This window comes from Falco peregrinus, chromosome 7 (genome assembly GCF_023634155.1).
Source record: "Falco peregrinus isolate bFalPer1 chromosome 7, bFalPer1.pri, whole genome shotgun sequence".
NCBI lineage: Eukaryota > Metazoa > Chordata > Aves > Falconiformes > Falconidae > Falco > Falco peregrinus.
The window spans coordinates 41,586,813-41,610,259 of NC_073727.1; the positions used below are offsets into that span (position 1 = coordinate 41,586,813).

The 23,447-nt window shown below is 44.3% G+C and overlaps 1 protein-coding gene across 7 annotated transcripts in view; it reads right to left on the minus strand.

The window, feature by feature from the left end:
- HIVEP2 (HIVEP zinc finger 2) overlaps positions 1-23,447 on the minus strand; it is a 145,715-nt gene that overhangs the window by 86,464 nt on the left and 35,804 nt on the right. For 5 of the 7 annotated variants that reach the window (XM_055811228.1, XM_055811226.1, XM_055811227.1 and 2 more), the window contains exon 2: positions 22,144-22,249. The gene's annotated coding sequence lies outside the window, so the exon portion shown is untranslated. Of the gene's footprint in view, positions 1-2,275; positions 2,433-22,143; positions 22,250-23,447 lie in introns of those variants that run through there. The other 2 variants (XM_055811229.1, XM_055811231.1) reach the window with 1 other exon arrangement.

The following is a 23,447-nucleotide window of genomic DNA, read 5'->3' on the forward strand; positions in this document are numbered from 1 at the left end:
ACTTGGTGCCGGCATTTCAGTCACTGAAGTCAACAGGGTGTAGGCATATGGACCCAGGCATCCACATGGCGTGGTTTCCCTGCAGGCTCAGCACCTAGACTGGTTTGTCCTCAACGTGACACCTCTGTCATAGCACACAGGGAGGTACCACACTGCCACATGTCACTTTGGACTTCATCCTCTGCCTTGCAGACAGTCCTAGTGCCAAGGATCACGAAACAGCAGGCAACTCACTAACGCTTTTTCCTGGCAAACAACGACCCTTTCCGAAATGTTTTGAAGGCCTTAGGAATCTTTCTGGAAAGTTGGTGATGCTGAGCTTTTGTACAAATGCTGTAAATGAAAGCTACTCTAAAATACTATCACTAACCTAAAATACACCCCCCCTAAAAATGGGGGGAAATGAGGTCAGTATTAGCCAAAAGACATTAATGTGTTGCTGGACATAATGATTCCTAGAAAGCTGTCGCAAATAATGCATATAGCAACATCAACAGTTGGCAAACTTTGTATTTTCTAAGCACAGTACCTCAGGAAAATTCACTGAATTTTAACGCAAATGACTCAAGAGTCATCATCAAGCTTTCTGTGCTTAACCTTTCACAGATTTTGAATTATATAACCAGTTTGTCATGAATCACAAAGCCTTACTGAAGTGACTGCAGAAAAAAAAAAAGGTACAGAAACAAGAGTACACTCGTAAATCACAGTTCAATGAAAATCTTTTCATTCCCTCCTTTCCCTTGATCTTCCAAGCCTTTTTTTAACTGCTGCGTCTCTTCCTGTTTCTTCTGTCAAATGCAATTCTCAACCAGCGCTCAACTAGACAGAGAGCAGATGAGGAAACCTGCTTCAGACCCAGTGTGTGTGTTATACCAGGCACCTGTCTGCAAGTAACGGAGAGGTATACGTAACCTGTATTGCTCTGAGCAAGGGCATCCACACTACAACAGCACATGCCTTGCTACCAAAAGCAGCTTTATGTAAGCACTGTGTCAACAAATGCACAGCCATAGGTTAACTGGCTCCTGCAGGAAGCCCGGTTTCATTCATTAACTACGACCTCTAGGCTAGTACACGCAGAGCCGGAGACACACAGGCAAGTTAGAACAAAGCTCCTGTTCTCCCTCTGAAAGTTTTCAAGTCTCAAAATCCCGCACAAAACCCAATCTGCTGTCACCTGAGTGAAAAACAAAAGCAGGCACTCAAACAAGTAAGACCCGTGTGAGAGTTGCAAGCCCAGCCCATGCGGAGGGCCACCTGCCAACAGGAAGAAGTGGTGAGGAGGAATCTGGATCCAGCTGCTGTCCTCCCTCAGCCAAATAATGCCACGCGATAAACAGCATTAAGGACTTTTTTTTAATCATCAATCACACCGAGAGCATCCACGTCTGTCATTTTTACTCCCTGCTTGCCAAAAGAAGGGCTTGAGAGACTTCTGAGCTCGAGTTCACAGAGGGCTGGTCTCCTGTTCCCTATCACAGCTGTATGCAGGGGACTGAGCCTGGCAGAGGCAGGAAGAGCAGGGGGGAAAGAAGAAGAAATGACACAGTGCCTTGCCGTAGGGCTGACTCAAGCTGCTAAATTCATCACAGGTAACACAAACATCTTGTATCTGTCTTGCAGCCCCATTTTGCATGTCAGCTTCTGACAGAAAGGCAGAGTGGAAAGAGAAAGAGGGGATAACTCGGTATCTGCAGTCCTTATTTTTGTAATATGAAGCACTGAACCCCAGGAAATCAACTATGCCCGCATGCATGCTCAGTGGGTCACTGTGGCAGGTGCAACTTAACCTTAAAACCACGTAGCCTACTGCACCTTCAGATTTAGCCCAGAGAGCACCCGGGTGAAGCACTCCAATAAATCCACTTGCTGCACACGGGCAAGTAACAAAAAGGGTTAAGAAAACAACCAGGCTGCAGCTGAAAATTCCACAGCACTTCCCTCCCCGGAGCTGCACACAGCTCGCCTCCCTGGGATAAAGCAGAGCAATGCACTGCCCTAAAGATGAGGCAGTTAAACACACTGAAACGCCACTGCCACCGGCGGGCACGTATGGCTGGAGAGCTCAGGAGAGTTAGTCAGAGCATCACGGTCGCTCGGCGTCCCCTGGCACGGCTGCTGCCCGCCGTCCAGGAAGCACAGGGCTACGCATCATCATCATCATCATCATCATCATCATCATCGGAGCTGGATTCACCGCCCTGCAGCCAAGGAACCCCCTCTCCTTCCCCCCGCCTCAGTCCCCAGTGAACACCCCGTATCTGGGCACTACCTGCCTGTATCAGCAGAGCCATCCCGTGTCTTCAGTCATTCAAGGAATTTAACAGCCTGGAAATTCCTGTTGTCCATTATTTGAGGTCACAGATAAAAACTAAACAGCAGCCGTGACTCCCATCAATCATAAGTCACTCACTGATAGAGTGCATGGTAGGAGACCTACTGATGTAAGCTAGTCACCAGAGAAAATACCCACTGATGACGCATATCCAGGCACAAAAATAGTTACAGGGCCCCCAAAGGGATTATTCAACAGCCTACATTTAGATATTCTTACAAGAGACCCGCAGTCAATTTGCTGCTATTAGATGGCTGTGGAACGTTGAAGTTTAAGTTTCCTCAGCAGACATAACCACAAATAGCTGGTTTAAATAAGCTACTGCAATTACAAGCTGTTTTGTAAATTTTAACACTGCATTATAGGGATTAAGTCTAAACAGAACCACTGGCTATAAAATGCTGTATAGCCTTTGCTCTTACTATTTACTAATTCCTTCTGTATATTAGCCAGCAATCAAAAGAACAATTTAAAATTAACTCACAAATGCTCAAACTAGGTCCCTTGTGCTACACCAGAGCAATGTTTGTTCTAAAAAAAAATCCATGTATGTGAAAGAGTGGGGGATATTTTGGTGATGCTTCAACACTATCTGGATCAACTTCTTTATAAAATACTTTTGGCTTAATTTTTACCCCTCTTTGGCATTTGCCTCTCTACTGCTCAAAAAAACCCAAAGCTGAATAGTTACTCTTGCTTGCACAAATCAAAACCACTTAAGTTATCAATGACATGAAAAACCGCGTACTATGCACCTGCTTTGAGCAGGGGCTAGAAAGATAACTCTTAGAGATCCCTTCTAGCCTAAATTATTACTCTATGATTCTGTGCAACTGGATTTTTTTTTTTTTTTTTTGCATGAATATCAAGTTAAAAGCATAATCCTTTAAATTAACCATCAACTGGTAATCCCACAATATTCCTGCCCCCTTCAGTTTCGGGATCCTTCTCATGCCCTCACAGCAACCAAACTTACTAGGATATAACTGAGCCTACTAACACTGCTGATGGCAAAACACTGACTGTGCATGTCTGGCTATATTAAAATCTTTAATTTTTTTTAATTAACTGATTTGAACATCCAAGCCCCCTTTTCAGAAGCAATTTTGGTGCTTAGAAGTCTAAAAGTTAATGACTTTCTATTGCATATTTAAAATCTAAATATAGGAAAGTATTTTATGACTCTGATGCCTACTTCATTGACATACTTTTGGAAAGCATTACCTAGCCAAACAAACACTCCAGGATTTATAGTGTTTACCCTCTAAAGCAGGAGAAAAAAATGTCCCAGGCTACAAACTTCTACCTTTCTTGATCTGCAATAACATTAAATTATTTTTAGCACAACTGTTTTGCAAAGCCCTCACATTTCTCTCATGCATCTATATGCTGGCAGTCCACATGGCCTAATTTAACAGCCCTAAGAAGAAATATTCATTGGTGCCCTCTAGCTGCTTATCCCAACCAATTTGCTGCAGAAACCTTGCACCATCTCTCTTTTCCCCTCCTGTCATTCCCGAGTCTTTCACTGGTGTCCACTCGTATATTCCATGCAACGCCCTGGAATACAACAATTCAATTCCTACAGAAGATGTGGGAGTCAGAATATTCAAATCCCCCAGCGCTCCCAGTTGTAGAGGCTCTTAGAATAACACAAGTGTCATCAAAAACAGGAGAGGTGTAGAGCTGTACCACCTCACCAAGAACTGTGAAGTACATAGCCTGCCATGTTTCACATGAAACACACAAAGTCCCTCCCCCATTCAGAAGTATTATAATTCCCACCTTCGTCAGGAGCCTTGAAACAGTTTGTAAGCCATATAATACGTTTTGCCACACATTCTGAAATTCACGTACGGTTAGTCAGTGATGGATCAGACAGTTTCACAGCTCGCAGCCCAGGACCTCCCTTCTGCCGTGGCACAAGCCTGAGCCAGCGGAGCTCGCTCGCCTCTGTTTTCACTCTGACATCTGCTGAAGGGACGTGCTCGCCGTCCCACCCGCCATGCTTCCGTCCCCTCTCCCTCCAGACCCTCTCCACAGAGGCTGTGTCGGGTATGACTGAGGTACACGGCCCCATCACCACACCACTGCATGGCTGCAGCAGGGATCTGCCTGCAGCACGGCTGCATCTTCAAGGCTGTAACAGCTGTGAGGCACGGATGCTAACGCATACCCTGGACACCACCTCTAGCGTGACAGGTGAGACAACCAAAATGGCATCCGAACCCCAAACAGTAGATCCCCTGGGTGGAGGGAAATCCCCACCGAGGAAGACTTGCCCCAGGAGATGCCATGCCTGTGGTGTCCCCGGCCCCTGCACCAAGGGAGGGTCCCACCGAGTGCCAGCTGCCAGGACAGCTCTTTGGCAACCCCACCAGCAAGTACATCTGCTCCGAGTCATGTCAGCAGCCACTGGCGACTCAAGGGACATGAGAGGTGGGGAGGCTGTGTGGAAAGCAGGGTTAAAGCTCCGTTCTCTTCCTCCTTGCCCAGCTGCACAAGGCAGAGGCTGGCTGCAGCTGGCCGCCTCTGTGCATTTAGTTAAAGCCACAGAGATGTCCATAGCACCACATGAACCACTAATCAAACACAGAAGGGAGACCACGATCTGAAGCTCAACATAAATACTGTTGAGACTGACTAACTTTTAGGACTGCATTCATAATTCTCAAAAAGTCTGTTTATACCTTGATTGGGAAAAAGAAAGCTGCAGCATACACTCTCTTATTTCTGTGTCTGAACAGCAGCTGTAAAGCGGCAACTGTTCAAATGTTTGGGAAGCACCAGGCTGCTCCTGCAACTTCCAGCTGTGCTTGGAAAGTTAACTTCCCATGTGTCATGTGCCTGTTGAAGCACAGAACAGGTTAATCACAGCAGCCAGGCATTTTGGAAGCATCCTGGGGCTTTGTTTCTCTAGCACCTTACTACAACATTACAGCTGATGTTATTTTCACATACACACAGAGGAAAAGGACACCATGGACCCTGTCAATACTCATTAAAGGGATACAATCTAAATCTCTACATCTCAACCAAGGGGTTGTTTGACCAAGGGATAGTCAAAACCCTTCGCTCACTTACAACAGGCTTTTTACTCCACCTGGAAAGTGAAATTTTTTTGCATAGTTCATTTCATACAGGAGACTTAGCACAAGGCTGCTTGGTGCAACTACTTCTGGAGCCACCAGACTTTTCAAAAGCCTGTTTTCTTCAAACATGAAGGAACCCAGAAAACCCTTGTACAGAATAGGTGCAGTGTGGGAATGTGACAGGTGGGTTGTGAAGGTGGTATCTATGGGGTAAAAGGAGATGTGGAAAAACAAGAATCTGGTAGGAGCAGCTTTAACTGTTCCCAGTAGTAAAAATGTATGGCTTTTCAATATAAAGAGTAAATAATGAAAACAGGTAAAGGACAGAACAGGATTCATGATGGTAACCAAATATACCCATCTAAATACATATAAAAGAGTGCAGAGATGTCCTGTTGTAACAAAGCTTCATGATAGTTTTAAAAATGCTGTATTTGAAGTAGGAAGCTGATGAACTACGTCTTACTGACCCTTGAGTATCCAGTTAGGACTGTACATTCATGTGGCGTAGGAATATTGTTTACAAAAAGTAAAGAGACTACTAGCCTTCCAGAGAGTAAGAGAACACCCCAAGTTAGCAAATCGGTTTTTTTAGAAGTTTCTACAACTTTTGAAACAAGGGGAAATATTGGAAAAGATGTTTGGCTCACTGAGGATGGAACAGTATGGAGCATTTAGTCACTGTGTCATACAACATTAGATAAACCAGGACACTGATGTCAGAAATATAAAAACAGTCATGCTACTCTTATTCTGCCTGCACATCAGTCTCTCAGGGCTCTTCTCCCAACAGTAACATTGGTAAAACAGGTAATATTGATTATAATTGAAAAGCAATATTAAAATATTTAAATATTAAAGCACAGAAGTAGAGGCTTCTGATACTGCATAATGATTCTTCTCTACTTGGAAGCAGGTATCTGATACTTCCCTTTCTATTCAAATGCCCCTGCAGAAATCTAAGATGAGTAGCAATGGATAATGGTGGTGCAAGTTCCGCTTATTTTAGATATTTAACATGAAAATCAACATTTGTATTTTTGGAAACAAGTATACTTAAAGTTAAATTTCAAATTATCACTACCTATTATATAGTCTAAACTGGTTACATTTGGTAGCATAGTCAACAGTAAATTACAGGGTTTACACCGAAGTTTTAAAGCAAATCAAACCATGAAACTAAGGAAAGCTGTTGCCTGAGCACCTGGAATCAGATTTTGTTGAAATGAGAAACTAGAAATTGATAGCAATAGCTCCTTCTGCAGCTGCAGCCAAAGGATGCAAGGGTTCTGCACTTCACTGTACTCAGTTTGGGTCCATTAAATAACTAGCTCATTTACAGTTGAGTAACTGTAAGTTCAGAAAGGCGTACTTTCCTATTCCAAGATATTAATTAAAAATACTTTTGAGATCTATTCTTTACCCAAATCCTTTAAAAGTATTTTTAGAATACGGTGATGAAAAATAATAGTAGTCTCAGCAGTCTGTTCACATCTTATGTATGCTATTTGACTTGAAGGGACAAAATGAAGTTACCCAATAAAACATGATGGGTCTATTCTATGTATTATTCTACTGCGTTGGTGGGTAAGGGAAGAGAAACTGATGTCATCTGTCTTGACTTCTGTAAGGTCTTTGACACAGTCCCACACAACATCCCTGTCTCTCTACATTGGAGAGATACTGATTTGATGGATGGACTATTCAGTGGATAAGGAACTGGCTGGATGGCCACACCCACAGAATTGCAGTCAACAGCTCAATGTCCAAATGGAGATCAGCATGAAGCGGTCCCTATTGGGACTGATACTGTTAAATACCTGTATTAATATTTTCTCCCACGGGAAGCCCATGCTGGAGCAGGGTCCTGGCAGGACCTGTGGACCCATGGAGAGAGGAGCCCGGCTGGAGCAGGGTCCTGGCAGGACCTCTGGACCCGTGGAGAGAGGAGCCAGCTGGAGCAGGGTCCTGGCAGGGCTTGTGACCCCGTGGGGGACCCACCCTGGAGCAGTCTGTGCCTGAAGGACGGCACCCCATCGGGGGGACCCCACGCTGGAGCAGTTCATGAAGAACTGCAGCCCACGGGAAGGGCTCACGTTGGAGGAGTTCGTGGGGGACTGTCCCCTGTGGGAGGGACCCCAGGCTGGAGCAGGGCAGAGTGTGAGGAGCCTCCTGCCCCAGAGACAGCGTGTGATGGACTGACCGCAGCCCCATTCCCTGACCCCTGCGCCGCTGGTGGGGAGGGGGGAGAGAAAATGGGGAGTGAAGTTAAGCCTGGGAAGAAGGAAGGGGTGGGGGGAAGGTGTTTTTAAAGATTTGGCTTTATTTCTCATTACCCTACTCAGACCTGATTGGTAATCAATTAAACTAATTTCCCCAAGCCGAGCCTGTTTTGCCCATGATGGTGATTGCTGAGTGATCTCTCCCTGCCCTTATCCCGACCCACGAGCCTTTCCTTGTATTTTCTCTCCCCTGCCCAGCTGAGGAGGGCCGTGACAGAGCGGCTTTGGTGGCACCTGGCATCCAGCCAGGGTCAACCCACCACATGACAATATTCACAACTCCTCCTCTATTCGTGCCTCACCTGTATGGTACTGGGGATTACTCCAACCCAGGTGCAGGACCTTGCACTTGGCCTTGTTAAACTCCATGAGATTTACACTGGCCCACTTCCCAAGCCTGTCAAGGTCCCTTGCGATGGCTTCCCTTCCCTCAAATGTATCAACTGCACTGCTCAGCTTGGCGCCACCTGCAAACTTGCTGAGGGTGCACTCAATCCCCATGATGATTCTTCCCCTCCGCCCCACGCTCCTGAGACCCCACCTAGAGTACTGCACCCAGTTCTGGGGTCCCCAGCACAAGACAGACTGACCTGTTGGACAGGGTCCAGAGAAGGGCCACAAAAATTGTCAGAGGGATGGTACACCTCTCCTACAGAGAAAAGCTCAGAGAGGTGGAGTTGTTCAGCCTGGAGAAGGCTCCATCGAGACCTTATCATGGCTCTTCAATATGTAAAGGGGGCTTATAAGAAAGATGAAGAGTTTTTACCAAGATTTGTAGTGACAGGACAAGGGGCAACAGGTTTGAACTGATAAAGGGTATGTTTAGATTGGACATAAGGAAGAGATTTTTTACAACGAAGGTGCTGAGGCACTGGAAAGGGTTGCCCAGAGAAGCTGTGGATGCCCCGTCCCTAGAAGTATTCAAGGCCAGGTTGGATGGGTCTTTGCGCAACCTGGTCTAGTGGTAGATCTCCCTGCCCACAGCAGGAGGACTGGACTAGATGATCTTTAAAGGTTCCATCCAACCAAAATCATTCTGTGATTCTACGATTCCAGTGCACAGAAATTAGGAGTACTGAGGAGATACTGTAAAGCCTTTTATTTCTTTGCAAAAAATAAAAATAAAAATAATGACTGCAAACAATGTATTCTGAAATCACACTCATTTCACTTTGAAGTTTGATTGCAAATCTGCACAGTCTTTAATCGTTCACAGGTGCTGCCAATAAAAACCCAATCCTGAATGCATTTCCATTTCTAACTCCATCTGGAAAGGGAAACACAGAGATCGACTTGGGATTCACAAGTGGGGAGTGGAAAAGGGCAGCACAGGAAACATTGCTGTCCTCCACCATCATCTTCTTGGTATCTGTTCCTGATTACCGTGATAACGTAACACAGTACTCAAGTGTGAATGACCTTGCATGTACAGGATCTGATCTGCATGTTGAGGATGCAGTTTCATGCTCTGGCAAGGTCAGTCCAGTGGCAAGCTGTGAGCCAAGAGGGGGAGATGCCGCTTTGCTTCTTCCTCTGCATGCCAGCCACGTGCTCCTGCCAGCTCTAGAGTTTGCCTGTGCCCGTGGGGAGACAAGGCGCTAACCCATCAGAAATCCCTGGCTGCCCAACAGCTTGCTGCCTGTCCAGCTGCCCAAACCAGCCCAGCGTGGGCTCAGGCGGGCAGCTGCAGAAGATGGGTAGCAGGAGCAGCCCCTCCAGGATGTGAAACCACAGCCAGGACAGTAGGAAACCCTTCCTCAAACACCAACCACCCGCTCCCTCAATGTTTCAGCAGCGCTGGAGAGCCCGGGCTGCAGAGAGAAAAGCCAGAGAGTCGAGAGATGTTTCCGACATTGCTGCCGACAGCTTCAGAGAGGACCATCAGGCAGCCAGCAGGACCAGGGAGGAAGTGCAGGGCGAGGAGAGGGGAAGGTCCAAACCACCCCATGCAAGAGACAGCCCCATCTTGGCTGCTGGCAGCCTGCCTGCTGGGCCCTGCTGCCAGCGCCCACTGAAAGGGGAACTTGCCCCTGGAAGGTGAATTTAGCTTCGTGTTGATTTGCTTATTAGCCCTGTCCAAAACCAATTATGTCCGATGTTTTAAAACTGTCCATTTCTGGTATTTTTCAAAATGTTTGTCCACTTTTTTCCTTCACACCAAACTACACAGCTTAAATCCACGAGTGGTTTCATCTAAAAGAGGTGACTTCTTTTCCTCTTGCAAGATTTTTTTCTTATTACTCAACAACCAGGGAAAGAAAGCAAAGATCAAACTCAGAATGTATTCTTCCAAAATCAAATTTATTGATAAAAGCACAATTACCAAACCACATTGCCTCACCTTTTATTTTCTTAAAAAAAAAAAACAAACAAAAAAACCACAATAAAAACAACACAGATAACAATATGAAATTTTGTCGAGACTTTCCAGGGATTTCTCCTCAAAGTTTCATTAGTTACATCCAAATTCCTCTCTTCCTGGGACTTCCTCAAACCACCAGCTATAACTGTTACCCCTGGAATATGCTAAACCACAGAGAAAGCACCACCTTGCCTATCTGGAGTAAGAAGAGGGGGATTTCTCTCTTTGCTCTTACAGGAATGCCCACTGAAATGAAAGGTTTTGGGTTGCTCATGCTTATGCACTCATAAATTTGGCTCTTCTCTTACTGATGTCTCCTTCCTTTATGAAAAGTTCAAAAGTTCAGTTAGCAACAATCTGATGTTTCAGCTTGCTGCACAAGCCTCTGGGTTAGTTAATCAAGAAATTAGAGGACTATAATGCATGGCAGTACAAACAGCACATTCAATACTGTGAACTGTTGTTAATAAGCTTAAACAAAAATGCCAACATACACTTATTTACGATTTTAATTATTTATAGTATATATAAGCAGCCTAACTGTACAAAGTTAAGACTTAATCTCTAACAGACCTCCTGCTGATGAGCTGCCAGTCTCTCGGTGCAACTGTGGCCATTCCTAATTAAATAAATAATTTGCCCTGGAAGATTTCATTGAGTGCCAGCCACAAGCACCAGGGCTGGGTGAAAATAAATCACCGCCGGCAGTGTGCCAGCACTCCTTCCTAGAATCTACGGAAAATGGCAATTTCCCTACAGCGAACATTTTGCATAACCATTCTGCACAGTTTAATTGATCCCTGCCATAGCACGGTAGTAAAAACCCTCCATTTGTATGGGTTTTAAGAGAGTACTTCATGTTCCGTTGATTTCATTCTCCCTGTATTTGGCTGACAGTTGTGCAGCTTGTGTAAAATCATCCTCTTTTTTTTTTTCTTTCTTTTTTTTTTTTTTTTAATTTAGGGTTAAAGTCCTCCTCATTAACACTTCTTGTATGTTGCTGACCCAAACCCATCCTTCAAAGCTGGCAAGTTACTGCTTTGAGTCTACAATCATCCCCTGTTTTGATTTCTACCATATTCCTATCAGCTTTACCAACAAAACTCAAAATACTTTCCTACTCTCCCAGTCTACTCCTATCAGTACACACAAACCCAGCTTTTAATGTTTAACATTTACTGCGCTATACTGCTATTTAGGCGTTGTCATAACTTCAGGAAAAAAAGGAAAATTCCCACTTTGTGCTATGGTATCGACCTATTTTAAAATCCATTGTAAGATCCCACAATAAATATTATGGTGTGACTTCAATACCTGACAGCAGTGTAAACATCAGCAAATTTTCATGGGCAATCACAGGCATCTCAATTATCTGAATACTGTCTCGGTTACCAAAAGGGCAGCCTGACCTACTGTGTCATCAATGTCTTTCTACGCGCTAGTGATTTTAGAAAACCTACACAGAAAAAAGAAAGTCCTTGGGTGCTTCTTCACAGAAGATTTCTCCTTACATTTTTGCATTCAAAACCAAAGATGTGAAGTGATCACCCCCATGCAGAAGAGCTCAGACAGTCTGGGGGTCCAAGCTCACCACTGCCTGCCCCATGCCCCAGAGCCCACAGGTGGACTCCCAGTCCCCCCTTGCCAGATCAGCTTTCAGTCACTAATCCCCAGTCTTCCAAAAAATTTGTATTTTCTTGCAAAGTTTGGCAATCAGCATGTAACGCTTCCAACGTAAAAACATGCCCACATTTCAAGAATAAGCCAACCACCTTGACGGAGCTGCCCCACTGAGGAAATAACGAAGGGAACACATTCTTCTCTGCACACAATCTACCCTAAGGCACACAACGTCCCAAGCACTACCAGTATTTCACAGCGCTCAAAACTCTGCTCGACCACCTACCACTTTTTGGCCAACTGGCTGACCCAGAAAAGCAGAAAAGAAACGACGGCCGCTGCAGGGAGAAAGCAGCAAGCACAGCTTGCAAAGCGGCATGCCTCTGCACCGGAAGAAGTCGTTCGCTGGGCACAAAGACCGTTGGCTATGGCTTGCCCTGGAACGAGCGATGCGATGGGGGTCAGACCACAGAGGTCACGAGAAGAGAGAGAAGAAAGAGCACAAGGGAAAGAGCTTTCTACTTCTACTGCAGTTAACTCCCCTAAATTTCATTCCACCTCCTGGTTCCCCAGTTTCCCAAAATAACCTATACAAAAGGCAAGATCTGCAGAGGCAGGGAGCCTTAAAAGAGCTGCAGCTGGAAAATACAAAAAGCTGGCAAGGGAACTGAAAGAAAAAAAAAAAAAGAGACATGTTCTTTTTGGAAAAGAACAGTGACACCTTTTAGTGTGGAGGCATATTGGCAGGGATGTAGGTCGGTAGCTGGAAACAGCATCTGTGGGGTCCCAGGTCCTGGGGGCTGTGCAGGAGGCTGCAGCAGCAGAGCAACCAGAGGGGATGGGGGGCTGTTTGGCTTCTCCCTGGGGAGGCTGGTGAAGGCTCTGGCTGGTCTTGGTCATTCCTGCCCTCATATGCTGTAGCTCATCGAATGGCTTCTGTTTAGGCAACCACACATTTTGTATGTCTGTTATCAGAAAATGCTTGACATTTTCCCTTAAAAGTAAAGGCGCCTTAATGTGAAAAACATCTCTTAATGACTAAGAAGAGAGTCAGCAGCAACCATTTGCACCCAAAGAATTCAGTCCCTCCCACACCAAAGCAACCTCTTGGAAAACTGATTATAAACAAATTAACAAACAACTAGTGTGTCTATCAGAAATAACTGTTTTGCCACTGGGAAAGAATTAAAGACTCACAGGGCCCGAAATAAACACTGAGGGTTAAATCTGATTCCTAACTGCTGGACTGGACAACAAGGTGAGGGAAGGGAAAAAAACTTCTTCCTGTTGGGGAGAAATGGCTGCCCTGCTCACACAGCATCTGTGGAAAGGGTGCTTTTTCTCTAACATGTGAGAGGTAAATTCAGGTACAGGTTAGGAGATTTGAGGTTACACAAACATCAGCCATTGCATTTCCACCTCGAACTGGCTTTGATTTCAGGTGATTCAGCCTTGTATTACAGCACCCCAAAGCCACATCCTATTTTTTGCTTCTGTTCTTCAGCACTGATGAAAATGTGCAAGTATCAGCACATCTCTGCATAACTACTCTGCGATACAGGAATGTCCCTACTCACTCCACCAAAGGCAGTAAGGCTGTGCTCACTGTTGAAAAGTCTGTTTTCACCAGTATTTCCTTGTTGTGCCTCTTCACCACTTCCTTTCTCTGTAGTAGGAAAAAATATTAAGGTCTCCAGGTAAGCTCAGGTCCCCATGCTTTCACCATGAAAGCATTCGTCTTTATCGTAATTACTACCAAACGCTGCATAGTATTTCAGACAAGACTGTCCAGTAAGAACCATTCCCCTTCTTGTACAACACACTCTTTGAACGCCACATTTCTCCACCTCTGCAGACATTCGTATCTTCTCTCCTAGACAACAAATTTCACTAAATTTCAGTAATTACATTCTCACAAGTCTCAAGAAAATTGGTAGCTGGCTCTGAGGACAAAAGCCAGACTGATGCCCTGAGCTGAGCCTTTGGGTGTTGCACGGCCACCTCGGTGGCGATCAGGGCTGCACAGCCTCAGCCCGCTGGGAAGCCTGCAGCCTCCCGCCGGCTGGCAGCGATCTAAGGGAGGTGGGTGAGAAGCGCTGGGGGGGGTAAAGGGCCACGGGAGAACACATACCGGTACCACTGCCCACAAGAGAACTTATTGCAGAGAAAAGGTATTTCTCACCTTTGCAGTTCTGGAGGAAATTTTAAAAGTACAATGCAAGTACAGCCCAAGTGTTTAGAAAACAGGAAGCAGAAATGGCAGAAATTATTTAGAGGTTTGGGGCTTTGGTTAAGGTTTAAATCTCATAATTCTTGATCCTTTTCTTTCATGCTTAAGTGATCACTTTCAAATGGCACATCTAGCAGCACCCATGACTTATTCCACAGCAATCTTCTTCAGCCTCATATCATGATGAAAGTCTCCACAATCTGAGAAAACATCCCCTGGCAAATGATGGCACTAAGTGGGCCAAGCCATGCCGCCTTCAGAGAAGCAGCAAAGCTGCTGAGGAAGAAGCATTCTTAGGAGAAAAGTTTAGGAGAGTGGGAAGGAGACAGCTTCACACAGTCTTAGCTGCTTCTCCCAGCAGAGCAGAGATTGAGAAGGAAAAACAACACAAGCCTCTCATCATCTCCAGCTTGCCACAAAAGAGGGGTGTATTTTTCAGCAGGATCTGGTGAGTCTGACACTGAACTTAGCTCAAGTGACACAAAATGTTAATGTTTAGGAACAAGGTAGGTGGAGAGGAGGAGGAAAGAAGACATTCATTATTTGATGTAGAATTCATTCAAAAGCTTCTTTTCACAGCCAGAACTAGAATTTCTATTCAGCTGTTTATTTCTGGTAGCCTAGATAGCTTGAACAAGTGAAAGAAGAAGTATCTAGAGGGAGCCAGTATCCTTGCCTGTGTGGCAACAGCCCATCCTCAGATACCTTCAGAGAGAACTGGACATGTTTTTCTGACTGCCAGTCTTCAAATGCAGGATGGGTAACTTTTCTCAGGGATACTCATACTGGCTTTAGGCTTCCACCCAAGGTGCACAGAAGAGAACTACCTCCAACCACCCACACCAGTGCCTACAGCAGCTTCCTGATGTAGCCCCACTGCTCCCCACAACCTGTCACAAGCTCTTCATGCTACAAACTTAGCAGCTACTATTTAAAATTGGATGGACCAGTGCATGAAATTAACCTGAAATTAATCCATGTGTTTTCTGTATTTTTTCTACTCATGTCACTGAATTCTCCTCCCTCATCACTCTGATAAGCTCTCCCACTTCATGTATTTTAATTTTCTTGCTCCTCGGGGAATTTTTTTGGTCTACATTACATCTGAAAAACAACTTTTCCCTCATAGGCACCAGAGCATCATCTCTTTCCTGTGTTGCGCTCTTCCCAGCCCCCTGTTGTTTCTCTATTCACCCTTCTGCCTTTGCTCTGTTTCCTCACTCTTCCTGTCCTTGATTTCTTTCCTCCTTTGCTTATTCCTTTTATGTTCCTCTTGGTGCTTTCTCTTCATCCTTCCTGCCAAGCTGAATGAGGCACTCCACGGGGTTAGCAGTTAGCCTGTTTGGAGGGTTATGCCAGGTCGGGACACCTACACAGGAATCCTTCACCTCCCTTACTACGTGGCTGGCTGGAGTGATTCCTCCTCTTCATTCAGAGTTGTATGCACAGTCCCTTTGTCAAAAGTCCGGAAAATGAAGGTGACACATAATCTGGAAAGCACATGCTGGTATTTAATAAGCCACATCCTGGGGGGTGGGGGGGGTGGGGGGGGGTGGTTTGGGTTTTTTGGGGGGGCTGTGCAAACACTAGAAGTCACAACAACAACAGATTTGGGAGTGTCAAATGCAGCATTAGCAAGTGGCTCAGGTTTACCACTGCTGCTCTCCCTCAGAAAGTGGCTGTTTAAAAACAACGCCTTCTTACTGTGCAGTTCTGCTGCCTCAAGGGTGAAATCCCCTCCTTTGCAGAATGCCAAGACAGGGTCATTTAATCATTTCAATTCTATTTATTCCCTTAGAAAAAGTTTACCCATGTTGCACTGGTCTCCTGAACAGGGACAGGTTTCCCCCAAGTAGAATCTCAGAGACAAGGTTCCCACTTCAATGAAAGCAAGCCTTTTCTTGAAAAAAAATAATAATAATTAAAAAAATTCCTGTTGCTAGTCTTTTTGACTAAAAAAGGGGGGGAAAGAAAAGGATACAGATAAGACAGACACAAATTTTATTCCTCCTGGCACAGCAAGAGGAGAGAGGTTGACCAACTTCCAACTGCAGAGCTATAGTCTCTCCCCAGTAAAACAGAGACACCTCGCTGAAATCTGTAGGCCAGATCCACTGATACATTGTGGCTGCTTTGCCTGTTTTAGCAATGTAAAGCAGCTGTAAATCCAGTTTAACTTGCCAGTTTCTGCCAGCTTTACCATGCCAGATTAGCACTGCTGTTAAGCCTCAGAAATACCAACATCTGGAGGTTCCCCCACTGCCCAGTCTGACATTAAACTTTGAAAATCTGCAATTCATCCATCCATCAGCACAGCTGGCAGGACCAGCCTTAGGTAGTTCTTTAGACTGAGCAAAATAGATTTGTCACAATCGCCCGTCTGACATTCACGCAGCCAACTGAGTGGATCGAACAAAATTCACGTAATGATCAGCTCTTGGTTATTCCCTGGCCAATTGCCCAGTTGCTCCGGAGGGTGACTCTTGACCCTGTCTGGGAGCAGGTACCTTCCTAGTGCAGGTCTGCAAATCCGAGTCGGCTGGCAAAACAAAATACACCATTTCCTCATACTTTTATATTTCTTTGGATGTCAGGAAACAGCTCAGTCTTATTTCCTGCTCCTCAGTCAGGGGAGGTGGGGGAAACTGGAGGTGGATGCAGAGAAAGGCAGAAAGAGGGCAGACCAAAAAAAATCAAGGATAATAACAATAATAATAATAATAATAATAATAAACACTGCTTCATTCTGCTCTGTAAAGCACTACATCTTGGAAAAAATACCCACACACACCACAGTCTTTCACTTGAGGGATATGTAACGGTTTCCAGAATTCATAGCATTTTCTTGCAACATTCAAGTGCTGCTGCACTTACAGTCTTATTAAAGAAAAGAAAACAAAACCAACAACACACACACCCCAGCCCCCCCAACAAAACAGCCTCTTTATTTGCTCTTTGCCTGAGAAAAACACAAGCAAAAAAATAATTGGGTGTGTGTTGGCAGCTGTATCCATGTCAGTACAGATTTTCTAAGAACAAGGGCTTTACTTCACATACAAATAAAAAACAAACAGGAAACATTCAGCATGTTTTATTTTTCCTCAGCTCACTCCCAGCCCCTCACTCTGAATGCATTAATACATACACCTTCAGCACAGTCGGGCTCTTCATGTTGCCATGGAACTGAAACCTTTGCAGTTTAGATGGTGATGTACGCCAGGAAGCATACTGTTCTTACACTTCCTATAACAGAAGCAAAATCACTGCATAGCATTAACTCCCTTAGTATTTAAGGCATTCGGTGTCTTTCTTGTCTGCTCATCTTCACATAGTTTGCTTTTTCTGTCTTGCCACATGCAAATGAAACACATTTGACATAGTTATTCTTGTCTTTGTGAAGTCAATAGCTCACACGCTGAGCACATTATAGAAGGTCCAAAGACTACGGACTTTCCCTTTTTAATAAGGGGCTGTTTGCAGGCATGCAGCAGCTGAGATATGGGCTGGAGAAAGCATACATATATGAAATATATGTGGATACAGCAAAGTATTACATATCCAGGTAGAGCTTAAGCAGATTTTTGAAACGTAGTTAACATATTTATTGCTGACATTCTTGACAGTCCTGAATATTAATGTGTTCCCATTTGTCTGGACAACCAAATCACAGTGTAAAGCTCCTGCAGCAGTCACCAGATCTTTCCACACCTTTTTTTCATAACCTAGGCTGGTGGGCTTTCAATGGCGAGCACAGCTTTGGGCACTTCAGTTAGAGAAAAAATTAGTCAGTACAACTCTGTGGCATCTAAAGATTCAGCCTACAGTGATTCTCTTCAGCAGGTCTGCGCTTTTTGCCAAAGCTTCTGAAAATGGCTATATACACATTGCAAATACATAGATTTTTATGTTCAAAGCAAAACCAGGGTACACAAATATCCAAGTTCATTATAAAAAGATTACCATAATAAATAAAAAAATAAATAAATAACCATTTGTGTACATAAATATTGGATCTGTACCTGCAGAAACAGCTGGAAGCCAGTCCATGGTCTGAAGCCAGCCTGAGTTTTTTTTGTCCAAAGCTAAATATTTGCATAGTATTAAGCTTAAAAGTAAAGCATTTGCTGAAGAAACTTGCTGACTTGGGTATACAGAAAAACAAGAGGGAATTTAGCTTCCCTGCACATGGGCGCAGATTCTTGGGATGCCTTCTCCATCCCATGAATTCGTGGACAGCAGAGACGCAGACAGACTACCGACCAGGGAATTCCCCTCTCGCTTTCCAGGGGATTTTGTGCACGGGCTGGACAGAAAGGCAATAACCCAGGGAGTTATTTTATGAAGGCAGCATTTGTTGCTTAGGTGCCTGGCCCTCGACCACCTGGTAACACTCCTTCCTTTTAGCGTCTTCCCCAGCACAGAAAAGATCCATTCACCCAGCGCCTCTGACCGAGCAGGTTTGCCTGGTTGCTGTGCCACCAGTGACATCCTCCTGGCCAGCAGCTCCCGGCCACTGGGTCAGCCCTCCAGCTGCTAGTGAGCTCCAGCAGCTCACTGCTTGGGGACACAGGCTGGGGGCTGCTCATAGAGGGGCTTTTTGAGGCAAGGTTTGGCCCCCGTGGTCCCCGAGCAGAAGACACAAATGCACCAGTCTCTCTGTCTGCCTGGGCCACAGCAAAGCGGCTGGTCCCCTGTTCCTGGGTGTTAGACCATGTGAGCACCTGTGCCTTCAGGTCCCCTCTCCTGCTCTCCCATCAAGGGAAGAGCCGTGCTGGTGGAATACGCTCCCTCTCCTGCCTTCACCAGCAGCAAGCATCGGACAGTCGGGTGTCCCCAACGCTGCGTCCATTACCTCGGGTTTACGTAGGGCTCTAAGCCATCAGTTTTCTAGTTACAGGAAAATGTATATTGTGCTGTGATGAAAGGCCAGTGCAATGTCAAGAGCATTAAAAGGACTCCAGGGACTGATTAAAGTCAAAAAGGAAAGGATTTATGACGGTTAATAAAGTTAATTCTGCCAGAGTCCTGCTTATTCTTTCCAATTGCAGGTAACCAGATCTTATAGGAAAAATAATTAAAATGTTGCAAGTTATTACTGTCTCCTTTGAAAGAAAATCTATGTTTTGCCATGAAGCACCTGGCCAGGAGAGAGCCCATCTCAGTGTGGCACCTATGCTGACCCCAAGGAGAAGAGGAAGAGGGGACATGTCACCTGCCTGCACCCTGGGTGAGCAGCAAGGACCTTGGTACCAACAGATCTCTTCAGCACCTGTGTCACCTGAACAGACCCCAGTGGGTCTGGAGCCTGACAGCACCTGTGACACCAGCATCCAGCCTGCAGCTGGGATGGGGCTGGGACTGTCACCCACCACTGAGCATCACCCTGCGACTCTGCAAGGGGCACAGGCAGGTTGGAGAAGGATGAAGCAAAGAAGGAAGCTCATGCCTCTCATTCCCAGTCTGGTGCCACATATGCATCTTCTGCTGGAGAACGTAACCTAACTGGACTCCACAGGACTGCTCTGAAACATGTTTTAAATACTTTATAACCTAACATGCCCCAAAGTTGACATAATTTTACAAGATGTTAATGATTTTCCACATTGACCTAACACCACCAAGAGAGAGCAAAGGGGAGGGCCACATATTTTTTAAAATATTGGCAATTTTGTATCCATATCTAAGTTACTACTGGATTTCAACTTTTCATTTTTCTACCACTTAATAATCACAAACAAATGTTACAAATGCCCTTTCCATTTTGTCATTCTTTCACTATATTACACCAAATTTAATTTCCTGTGGAAGTGTGTAATCTTTTCAGCTGTGACAGTCTCAGAAGCTCTTTTGTAATAAGCAGAGCCTCATCCTGTGGCAGGCCAATCTTTTATGAGCTGCGCTCCCACAGATTAGTTTCCTGAAATGTTTGCAATACTATATGCTATAAAGTAACACCCAAAAGGAAAAATAAACGCAAAAAATAAACGCGAAAACCTTCACTTCCTTCTGACTCCTGCATTCACCAGTCAAAGGAAATTTCATTTTGATTTGGGTAGATGGCAAATCTGTGAAGGTTATTACTGCATAACAGAAGAAGCCTCACGAGGTGTGAGACACAGCATCCCTTGCCCTACAGCTCATTAAAAGCATGGCAGAGAGTTGGCTGCTTGCTCCTTGTGCCCAGGGAACACAGAGATCTGCAAACAGTCACCACTCCGACAATCACCTCTCCCCGCCACCCGCCCTCAGCTCTCTAAGAGGTCCCCTCCACCAGCAATAGGCTGCATTTCACCAAAGCAAAAATGTCAACCGAGACGCATTTGTGCTTTGCATGACAAGATACCTGTGATGGCAGGAAAGCAGACCAGCTGGCCTGCTGGGTCCTTCCCAGACCCCTGCCCCTGCAGAACGTAAACCCAATCTTCTTCAAACCAGCTTCCCACTACCAATGCTCCCACACACACCAAAACAACTTATTTACAAAAACACAGATAAACAAACAATTCTGAATGTTTAAAAACTAATCAACTCAGAAGAAACAACAGCAACAGAGATTACTATTCCTATATCCCTCCGGAAAGGAGAATTTAGGTGCCTCAGTATAGATGACAGAGGAGACACCTGAACAAGCGCAAAGTAAAAGTCTGCAAAGGGTCGTGTTAATAGCATTCAGCCAGCAGGGATTACTGAGAGTGGCTACACAGGTGTGCTAGAAGCCCTGCCAGCACATGCAGGACCAACACTCTCTCACTTCAGTGGGAGATTTCGCCTCCAGGAGATTCTCTTCAAACTGACCCAGAATCCAGCCAGATTTGGAAACCTCTTCACCTGAGCACACAAGTTACCCGAGTTGTGAACTGCTCTCCCAAAACACACTAAATTGATGGATGAAGCATGACCTTTCTCTCCCTGCTCCCTGTAAGACTTATCTTGCTTTCCCTCTCTCACAGCACTGATGTAGCAGCAAATCATTCACATTTCTGACATCGTCTTCTAATTTATGTACAAAAATACAGCACATTAAATCCAGATATATACTTTCAGAGCAAACAGTCATCTCTCGTCATCACTTCATAGCTTTTGAAGCTAGACAAGCATTTTCAGTAATTGAGCCCTCTCTCAGGTTATTTTGGCAATCCATTTCCTTGTAATTCTGTTTTATGCTTGTATCTTTAATACTTAAATCTCTAAAAAGCAGCTAATCAGTAAAAATAATTCCATGCAGGGAACAGTACTTAAACAAAAGTCTCAGGTGTTACATGCAATGCAATTCAACTCCCATAAGCATGAAGAAATGTTTTTCCACCAGCTTCAGCGGGTGTTGCATCGGGGCCATAAATCAGATGAAGATGCTCCATGCTAACGGTTATGTGGTGTGCTATGAACTGTTTCAGAACATAAAACAATGATGTAACTACTCTCATAAAACCAGTTTGCTCATGGTTTTACAGGACCTGAGTGTGTGTTTAACAATTTCAAGCCACAACAGTAGAAAAGAAAAACCTGCCAGCTATCAGTGACCTTACATTTTTGGCCTCGTAGGCCATAAATTAAATAGCCTCCCCTCACTAGATGTGCATCTCAGTCTCCAATTCCTTATACAGGGTGAGGAAAAAAGGGTCTATATATGGATTTAATTCCTATAGAAATCTTGGTCAAAGATGTTGGGTGATGTAAAGCTAAACATCAAGGGAATAACTGCCATCATCTGGCTGAGTTTGGTAAAATGGAGTTAATTTACACTTCTTTAGGGATTCACTGGTGTGTGAAATTAATCTAATTTAGATTGACCAGAAATTGAAAATGGAATGAAGGAGAAAAGCAATTAAAGACCTTTCCTAAATGCAAAAATAGTACTGCTTTAAGTGCAGCAATACAGAAACCTTCATGCTACTGCTACCACCCTTCCCGCTTGAGGAAGAAAATAGTAAGTCTGTATATCTACATATCATCACTGTACCAGTATAACTTCATCCAAAGAAAACAGTGGTAGAACGTTTCTACCAGCATCTGTAAATAAATACATTTTCAAGTTAAAACAGTTCACTATTCTGCATACAGACCAGGCCTAGCAGATAAACATCTGCTGGAACGGCTCCGTGTAATTGATTGTACATGTGGCTCAACATTTACTTCAATGACTTTTAGCACCTTCATGTTATTGTTTCTGCGTTGTTCCAACAAGCAATGGCTAATGTAAGATGCAGACATTCACATACCGTATCCTTATGAATAACTGGTTCCCAGAGATGTGGCAGTGATAACATTGTCATCGTATGATTCAAAGTAGCTTGCTGTAGGTCACATATCAGAAGAGAGTCCCACCTGAAAACATAACAAATCCAGATAGTAAGTTCATCATATTCAGAGATTTACATCAAGCTCTGCTAATCCATTTTGTGTGTTTACACATGTTCCTCTTCTGCATTAACAGTGTCTGTGCTCTTCCCAAGCTTACAGAAAACACTTGTGATGGGTTTTCTGCTTGTTTGGTTTGGGGGTTTGTTTTTTTTGCTGTTCACAATGGCAAGCAACAGTGTGCTGCTGTAGCCAAACTGCTTTGGCCCACTGCTCCAGACCAGATTTCAGGCATGCTAGCAAAGCAATGAAAACAGAAGCTGTAAATGTAGAGTGGACAGATACGGAATTTCAGATTCCCCATTGTCAGGTCCCTGACAAGCACATAATTGCTCTCACCAGTGCACTGCCAGTTTGGCTCTACCTTTATCTCTTTTTTTTGTTCTTAAGACAGAAAATCGCTGGTTTAGAAGAAGACACAACACTGGAGCTCCCTCATGAACTATTCTCTTGAGATGAAGCAGTCTTAAGAAAGCATTTCTTTCCTATTGGTGACAACAATTACCTTATTTATAACCATTTGATCATTTCAAATTACTTGATGGGTGAGTCTGGTTTAAAATATTTTTTTTATGTATTGTAGGTAACCAATGCAGATATGGAAAATGAGCTTTTACTAGCAGCACTCATGGCAGCAAACACATCCATTTTCCAATTTAAGAGATGAAAAAGCTTTTTCTTACTAAAACTAATGGTAAAATCACAACTGATTGAAACAAATGTTGGTTCAGGCAACATAAAAGTCTACAGCATTAAATAAAGAAAACTTGCTTGGACTGTGTATCCCCATAAATAAATGTTTGAAACAAGAATTAAGAAACTTTTGATTGTTAATTGTTTTGACTCATCCTACGATGCATGAGGATGTGGATAAAGCTATAAAACACAGTTATTGATACAAAAAGCGGATTAATTGGGTTCTCTTCATTTTGAAAATGTGGATAATATAACTTATGGGACACTCAGAAATACAGCCACACACACACACAGAGTGATAAGAAGTCACATCAGAGATAAAGCAGGGCTCATATCTTTTTAAATCAAGTCTCCTCAAACAGAAGCTGCTCTTCCCCCTCTACAAGCTGCATCTCATCCTAGGGTAAGAGGTTTTCACGAGCGAAGTTTAGTAAATAACAAAGAATTTTAAAGAAATGATGGGCTTAGA